The 9,342-nt window shown below is 38.5% G+C and overlaps 1 long non-coding RNA gene across 1 annotated transcript in view; it reads left to right on the forward strand.

Moving 5' to 3' along the window:
* Positions 1 to 5,937, forward strand: part of LOC121010024 (uncharacterized) — a 108,673-nt gene extending 102,736 nt beyond the window's left edge. Inside the window, exon 4 of the long non-coding RNA XR_005780972.1 lies at positions 5,259 to 5,937. This is a non-coding gene — a long non-coding RNA (uncharacterized LOC121010024). The remainder of the gene's footprint in view (positions 1 to 5,258) is intronic.
* The last annotated feature ends 3,405 nt before the right edge of the window (positions 5,938 to 9,342 follow it).

A 9,342-nucleotide genomic window follows, 5' to 3' on the forward strand; every position in this document is an offset into this window, starting at 1 on the left:
TTAAATTTTCTTAATGTTTATTTTTGAGAGAGACAGAGAATGAGCAGAGCAGGGGCAGAGACTAAGGGAGACACAGTATCCGAAGCAAACCCCAGGCTCTGAGCTGTCAGCACAGAGCCCGACGCGGGGCTCGAACCCACAAACTGTGAGATCATGACCTGAGCTGAAGTCAGACGCTCAACCAAATGAGCCACCCAGACGCCCCAGATGGACTCTATTTTTAACACAATTCCATGTTGTGTATGTATTAGGACAAATGTGAAATTGTTTATTTATTAGGATTACAAATATTTACTTGAGGGAAATTTCTATATAGGTTAAAAAAAATTTTTAATGTTTGTTTATTTTTGAAGCAGAGAGAGACAGAGGGTGAGTGGGGAGGGGCAGAGAGAGATGGAGACACAGAATCCAAAGCAGGTTCCTGGCTCAGAGCTGTCAGCACAGAGCCCAGCGCAGGGCTCGAACTCATGAACTGTGAGATCGTGACCTGAGCTGAAGTCGGACATTTAACCAACTGAGCCACCCAGGTGACCCAAATTTCTATATAGATTAATTAAACTTTCAAAAAAACCCATGCTTTTGGGGCGCCTGGGTGGCTCAGTCGGTTAAGCCGCCGACTTCGGCTCAGGTCATGATCTCGCGGTCTGTGAGTTCAAGCCCTACATCGGGCTCTGTGCTGACAGCTCAGAGCCTGGAGCCTGTTTCAGATTCTGTGTCTCCCTCTCTCTGACCCTCCCCTGCTCATGCTGTGTCTCTCTCTGTCTCAAAAATAAATAAACGTTAAAAAAAAATTAAAAAAAAAACCCATGCTTTTGAGAGCAACATGCATGTATATTGTATTTGCAAATATATTTATGATTAGAGGGAAAGTACTGTATAGAATAATTTTCTTTTTTTAAAAAAAAATTTTTTTCAACTTTTGTTTATTTTTGGGACAGAGAGAGACAGAGCATGAACGGAGGAGGGGCAGAGAGAGAGGGAGACACAGAATCGGAAACAGGCTCCAGGCTCCGAGCCATCAGCCCAGAGCCTGATGCGGGGCTCGAACTCACGGACCGCGAGATCGTGACCTGGCTGAAGTCGGACGCTCAACCGACTGCACCACCCAGGCGCCCCTAGAATAATTTTCAAGAAGCATTCCTTCAGTGGTGATCACCTCATCTATATTTTTTGTTATAGGGTTTTAGTAGGAATGTAAGAATCTCAGCATTTTCTCTTCAACTTCATCTAAGGTCTTCTGTAATAATTGTATCAGGATCCCGGGGTGGGGGCGGGGGAAGAGGCGGGGGAAGATAACATATTCAAACGCAATAAAGAGAATTGAATGACAGGACTTTTACAAAAGTGTCACTAAGATTTTAGGAAATGAACAAAGTACAGAAGGTCTTCTGGATTTAGAAATAACAGAAGGCATTGCCATTCCTTGTCCTGTGGTCTAAGGAGAAATTATTGTAACATGGGAATTGCCGTAACTATAGCAGAGGGACCACCCAAAACAGGTCAAATACAGACTTCTAAACCTAGATCCAGCAGGGAGGGAGCCAAGACTATAAATACCATGATCTCCATCTCTTCCCACCTTCTCATCACCAGCCAGGTCCTCCCATTGGATGTGTCCAGTGGGACTCCAGAGGGCAAGGAGGCCTCGTCGGTACAATCCACATATGCCAGGCCTGAAGGATGAGCAGATCAGGGAGAGAACTGATCTCGAGGAGCAATGAACATCCAGAACATTTGAAATCATTATCTGTTAGATAATTCATTATCTCTGTGTGTGAAATTGACTTCACAACACGCACACAAAGTATATAAAGTGTAAGAATAACGTGACTACAAAGATAATGATGGGGCCTTGTGTCTGTAAATAATCATCAGTTTCTCCTTCTAGAGTCTGAACTACTGGATGTATTGCCACCTACTCTGAATAAGAGTATTTGAGCTCTGGGGAATTAAAGAACAGTCTTCTTTTCATTTTTTTTTTTACACTTCAATTTATTTTATGTTTATCATCTTCCCAAAGTGCTGCATTAAATCAAAAGGTGTGTTTTTGGAGTAACCTCGAAGTATATTCAGATTCCAGGTCCACCATTACTCAAGATGTAGTGATTATTTAACTTTCTTGGCTTCTACAAAAAAAAAAAAAAAAAAAAAAAAAAAAAAAAAAAAAAAAAAAAAAAGAAAGAAAAGAAAAGTCTCCTCTTTGTAAAGAAGAATTTTAATACAACTTTCAAAAGTAATTTTTGAATATTCCATAAGATAATTTGTACAGTGTACATGTCACTCTCCTGCCACACGATACTAACAAAATGTTAGTTTGAGGCTCAACCCAAAGGTCTAAAAATCCCTCTTTTCCCAAAGTAGTGGACTCATTCTTTCATTATAGAGAGACTAAGAATATTCTCTGGCTGTGATAGCACTAGAGATTTTTCAACGTTTATTTATTTTTGGGACAGAGAGAGCCAGAGCATGAACGGGGGAGGGGCAGAGAGAGAGGGAGACACAGAATCGGAAACAGGCTCCAGGCTCTGAGCCATCAGCCCAGAGCCCGACGCGGGGCTCGAACTCCCGGACCGCGAGATCGTGACCTGGCTGAAGTCGGACGCTTAACCGACTGCGCCACCCAGGCGCCCCACAGCACTAGAGATTTAATTAAAAAAAAAAAAAAAAAGCCTCGCATGCATGAACATCTTTAGCTTAAATGGAGGAGGTTTGCATGCTGGTCTGTATACATATGTGTGTAAGTCAGTCTGTATATGGTCGATGGTCTGGTTGGTAGAGAGGAAAGGAAACAAGACATCAGGGATATAAAACTTTCACCATGCTTAATAAAGTGGAATGAATAGAACAAAGACGATTGCTAAGTGGATGAAGCTCTGAACTTTTACCACTGGAACTGTAATTCAAGTTCAGTGTGATGCCTGACTGCTATGCCTGGGACTCTGGTTGAGGCACTATCCATGCCACCCATGAAGGATGTTGGAATTGGCTGCCTAAGCATAAACAGGACACATTTATTTTCTTAGCCCAGGGCCTAGAATTTGAAATTTTGTAAAACAACACAACAAAAATTAAAAATAAATTCTCAGGGATGGAGTCTGTGAATTAGGAGCGTATTTCTGACAGAGGCCATCATCACCAACCAGTGCATGGTTGACTTTACATCTGCCTTGACAATTTTTCTGTCAGTTAAATTAGAGATATTTAGGGTACATGCAAATACAGTTGCATTCACTTCACTAGAAGCATTCTTGTGTGCCTAGAGGGACCTTCTGAAATGTCTGTTTATGATATACCACTCCAAGCATACAAAGTTTTCAAATGTTGAGTTGTGATCAGCTATAAAAATCATGAATGTTAATAACTCAAAAGATATCTCTGTAAAAACAGGGTGGCATTCTTCCCCCCTCCCCCCCCCCACACACACCCTCGCCACATTGCCAGGTTATCATAATGCAACATAATATCACACGATGATAATTGTCTGATGATTCTTCTATGTATAAAAAAGGAGTCAGAGGTGAATACCTTTTAATGAAAAGCATATCTCTGTGTGCAGGGTTAGGGACATTGAATGATAGGCCCCTTATGAAGCACTTGGCATATAACAGAGAAACAACAAATAATAGTTACTTCTGAAATAGGTTTCCCATTGCTGACCACCTCGACTGTGTCCTGCAGTGACACGTGAGCCTTTGTTCTCCTTCATTTTCTTTAATACAAACAAGGACAGTAGTTTCTGTTGCACGCGGATACTAAGGAATTTGACTGAAAGGATGTCAAGTACCTAGTATAGTGTCTTGCCTGTAGTAGTATTCAATATATTTTTAAAAAAAAATCCTCAATATGCCATAAAGCTGACTCTTTAAATAAGAGTCAGTTAATGAGCTATTGGTATAAATATATACAGATGTCGCTCCAAGTTACAGACACCGATCTGAGAATACTTGATTCCGAAAGTGTTGCTTGTCATCAACAATTTATTTAAGGAGCCATTAATTCCTATTAAAATTAATCTAAAACTGACAGTGTGTCTATTCCTGGAAAAATAAGTCCAACAGCATTGTGGTGATATTGATGCTATGCATTCATATTTACATACTGTAGTTAAGTGGCAATTTTGTTGCTACATTAACATTTAAAAAAATTCCCGGAGCAGCCAGGCCCTTAATAGCAACTGCAATACCAGCCAGTTTTCAGTTGTTCTGAAAGCAGCACTAATTGAAATTGTTCACATCATTCATGGGTTGTGTCAAATGCCATCTCCTACATGGCTTGCACCTGGGAGGGGCACTGATTTTGTGTACAATAATAATTTCATAATAAAAACATATTTAATGCAAAATATTATTCACAATATCATACCAACACTGTTTTATACCAATAACAATGAAAGCATATATTTTAATAGACTTTAGCAGGTTCTGACATTGTATTAAAACTTTTTAATGTCTATTTATTTTTCAGAGAGAGAGAGAGCGCAAGCAGGGGAGGGGCACAGAGAGAGGGAGACACAGAATCTGAAGTAGGCTACAAGCTCTGTCAGCATGGAGCTGGACGCAGGGCTCGAACCCACTGACCACAAGATCATGACCTGGGCTGAAGTCACTTAACTGGCTGAGCCACCCAGGTGCCCATGACATTGTATTAAGTACTACCCCCCAAAATAAGTTTGTATACGTATCAAAACTGGGTATATAATGCCTTATATTTTATAAGAGAATTCTTACCTAAAAAGAGAGGATTAGAAAATAAATAAGTCATGGGGATTAATATACAGCTTGCTGAGTATAGTTCATAGTGTTTGAAAGTTGCTAAGATTGTAGATCATGAAAGTTTTCATCACAAGAAAGAAAATATTTTTGTAACTGTATAAAGTGGTAGATGTTATTAACTAGACTTATTATGGTGATCATTTTACCATGGATACAAATATTGTATCATGATGTTGTATACCTAAAATATAATGTTATAATGTGAATTATAACTCTGTTTAAAACTAGCAGAGAGTGGAGAGAAGAGTGTGGCCCTGTGCCTGAAAAATCATCTGGACCAAAATACAATCTAATATAAAACCATAGGTATGATATGATATATTATGCAATGTAATGTATTTCCTTGATATCTAAAATAGATCAATGTAGTAATTCAGTGGCTCCCAAACTGTATTTTCTTTTTAAGAAGAAAAAACCATCTTTAATTATGAGACTGTATTTGAAATGCTATTTCTCTACTTTCTCCTTCCCCACCCCACTTCTTAGGGGACATCAGACTGCAGCTAGGCTGTCGTGGACAAGCTGACTTCGAATCAAAACTAAACCACACTAAACTAAAATTACACAAAGCATGAGATTGAGATAAGGGGATGACAAGTATCCAGCTGCAATCTGCTAAATAACATGATGATAAATATGGGCTCTATTGCTCCAATAACATTGCCGCAGACTTATCAGATCAGAAGGTTTTTTGGATCCATCTGAATAAGAGGAGTACCTGATAGACTTTTCACCTATGAAAGGGTAAAGAACAAAATTATGTGGGTGTGTTCTTTAACCGTAGGTAAGTCTCACGCCTTCCATCTTGAAGGCTCAGGATTCCAGCTTTAATTTAATACAATGTAGATCACGCCCAGGAGTACTGATTTCAGTAGAAGGGCTCATGAAAGCCTATGTGCAAATGAAAAGGACAAAATAAATGACTGTTTAAGTACCTAGAGAAGTGACTTTCACATTTGCCCTAACAGCAATATAATCAAGTTAGACAGAAGCCAGGTTCTCAGAACTTGGCTTGAAGAGGTTTGTGATGTAAGCTGAATGTGCAGCCGTGTCAGGGACCTTTAATGAGATGCTTCTATCCCAATGGAGTTTTAACTCTTGGCCAGGCAAACTTGTCCTTTACTCTCTCCCTCCGGGACAGCATTTGAATTGACAGTGTCCTCTTGCTCTTTTACACTGATTTTTTTTTTTTTCTCCAGACTTACAGGTATCCTATTTGGTACATTTGTTGAGTGGATATTGGAGATCTGTTTGGGAGTGCTCTCTTATGTGCATCTATAGTTAGTGTTTAATCTCTGTGATGTAAGCACTTAGACCTTCTTAAGAGAAAAAGGCGAAATGGTGAACCAATGGCAAATCAGACCAGGTCTTTTTTTTTTTTTTTTTTTATGTTTATTTTTGGGACAGAGAGAGAGAGAGAGAGAGAGAGAGAGAGTCCGAGCAGGGGAGGGGCAGGGAGAGAGGAAGACGGAATCTGAAGCAGGCCCCATGCTCTGAGCTGTCAGCACAGAGCCCAACATGGGGCTCTTAACTCCCAAACCTTAGAGCTGTGAGATCATGACCTGAGCTGAAATCAGCCGCTTAACCAACTGAGCCACCCTGGAGCCTCAGACCAGATCTTTTTCTTGGAGGCAAAGCGTATCATGGAAAACCATGGATTTAGTGAAACTTACCTAGGTGTTAACCCTTAGTTCTCATGAATTAACACTGTGGTCTTGAGTAATTTGTCAAATAGCTCTGAGTCAATTCTTTCAAGTGTATTTACCTTATGTAATGATCATTGATACAAAGTGCCTGGAACCAAGTAGGTATTTCTTCTCCATTTATGTTTCTTTTGTTCTTTCATCTTACCCTTAGGACACTTAAAACCGGCAAGATAAACTCACATGCATATTTTGAGAATTACATGATTCTCTTGCAAAGAAGTCCATCAAGCAGCACAAACAATATCAAATGACATCTGAGTCATTTTCTCTCTCCTTAAAACTTTACTATATAACAACAACTAGTGGATTTCCAGGTCATCAATATTTTTGGTGCCATATTTTCTTTTTCATCACAGGTCCTTCTTCCCCTATTTATAAATTTTGTTCTCTAAATTGTTTTATCTTTCTTTCCTTGAGATAAATATGCTGAAAATTCACTCTTCTCCAATGAAGTTTTATTTTTATTTTTTTTAAAGTTTATTTATTTTGAGGTGGGGTGGAGAGAGACAGTATGAGTGGGGGAAGGGCAGAGACAGAGGGAGAGAGAGAATCCCAAGCAGGCTCCATGCTGTTAGTGTAGAGCATGACTTGGGGCTTAAACGCATGAAACCGTGAGGTCCTAACTGGAGCTAAAATCAAGAGTCAGATGCTTAACCAAATGAGCCACCCAGGTGCCCCATCCAATGAAGTTTTAAAAGATACCCTTATCTTGTGCTTGCCAGAAAATTAAAGTAAAATATTAGCAGAGTGCCTCATTTATTCATTAAACTTAAAACCAGTGACTTCGTGGCTGAGCGGGTGTTTAATTATAATGATAACTTCCATTATTTACTATTCACTGCTGATGTGTGTTTTGTTCAGTTTGTAACTAGTGTTTCTTCTAATTCACAGCTGACAGCAAGGAGAGAAAGCAGAAACTTCCTTTGGCTCTATCATAATGCTGATGAGGAGGAAGAGGGGAAGAATCAAGTGCTTCAACCTTTGCATGGAAATCACATATGTAACATGAAAGTATTTCTCTGCTAACTATTATCTATTAATTTGGGGGAGAGTTAGGAGGACTATATGTTTTGAATCCCCAATAACTGCCAGGCATAATAGCAGGCATTTTGCCTAACGAAAAAGAACTAACATTTGCTAAATGTCTCTAGATACTAGAAACCAGGCTCCTTTCTATATATACATTTCATTGAATCCACTAATCCTCAGAATGTGAAACCTTCTTTTTGGCAAGTGAAGAAATAATTTCCAAAGGTTTGCAGACAAAGCGAGTAAGTAGAAGAGGCAGGGATTAAACAGGTCTGAACAATCACCACATTTTACTCTTTCAAAAATACCAAGTTAGTACAACCAGGAAAGTAAAAATCCTATTAACAACTAGGGGATCATCGATACAGCACTTCATAGAGTTATTATATTATTAACATTTTTTTTCAAATGCAGTTTCTATATCGAAGGGAATGTAATATGCAAATATTTTAAAGGGTCTTACAGGTAATTAAAAATATCAAAGACATTAAAAAGCATCCCAGGTATTTTTGTTTTCATTCCAAAATTTTTCAACAAACCTTTTTTTTTTCTTTTTAAGCCTAAGGTAAATTTCAGAACAACCATTATCAACATTATTTAAATCTCTTAATAGATGGAGACTAAAGTATTAAAGTTGTATCACTATGGATGAAGAGCTTCATTCTCTTAGAATGGCTGTCTTGTCAATTCTCTGAATTTATTTCATAATTGCTGATACACATCTTCTTACATAATCCTACCACTTAAGAGAATGGCTGGAGGCCTACCCATTTCTCATCCAGGTTTTTTCAAATCTCTCCTCTCTCATCTGATCGCATAGTTTCTCTGCTGTTTTTGTCTGGTGACCATCCTCACTAAATACATTAGGTTCTAGACTTTTTTTTTTAATATCAAAGCTATTTCTCCTGGTATGTTCTAAGCATATTGAGGGAAAGGACAAAATGTTATCATTTTTTCTACCATTTACAATACCCATTAACAGGCAGATACCAAAAGAGATACATGACAGTCAAAAACTATGGAGTAGATTTAAGATCAAATGTATAGGTTTGTGATCAAATCCTTTTGTGTCACTTACTTAGCTGTGCAAACTTAGGCAAATTAATTAACTCTCATTTATAAAATGGAAACCCAAAAGCTTTACAGGTTTTTTCATGAAACTTTATAAAGTTGTCTCACAGCCCTTATTTTCAAAGAATAGCCAGTGGTTATTGGAAATATACCAATAGTGTACATTGAATAAATTACTTAGCCTTGTTAAGGCATAGTTTTCTTGTCCACAAAATGAATATGAAAATAATTGTTATCTCGCAGGACTATAATGGCTATTAAATAAGGTGATATAACTACATTTCTTAGCAGAGTGTTTCCATAAATGTTCAACTATTTCAACAGTTTGGTCACGTGCCCCAAAGTGACACCTGACATTCCGTCTTATTAAATCCAGTCTACTTCCTCAGTCCCTGCGTGCTTTGCTTATCCTGGAAGAAGTCTAGAACTTCAAGTAGAAGAGAAGAGGACAGAAGTTGTCTGCTAGAACAAGAACAAATGGCTAAACTAGAATGGAGGATGAAGGGTCCCAGAGTTGAATAACTGCCCTTATATTGTTAAGTGAAGAAATACTCATGTGAAATCATATTGTCAAACAGAAAACAAATATTAAAAGGAATGTTATGAGTCTTTTGAAATGCGGCAAAAGGAGCGATGGTTAAAATTTTAACAAGTGAGAGTCATTAGCTAAACAAATCCTGACAGCTTCACAGTCACAGAGACACCTAACAAAGGCTTGATTTGTGAGACGCCCTTAATAGTCCCTTTGCATTTCCCTCAAACAT

The sequence above is a fragment of the Herpailurus yagouaroundi genome, unplaced genomic scaffold (assembly GCF_014898765.1).
Source record: "Herpailurus yagouaroundi ecotype Mexico unplaced genomic scaffold, PumYag 190, whole genome shotgun sequence".
Lineage (NCBI taxonomy): Eukaryota > Metazoa > Chordata > Mammalia > Carnivora > Felidae > Herpailurus > Herpailurus yagouaroundi.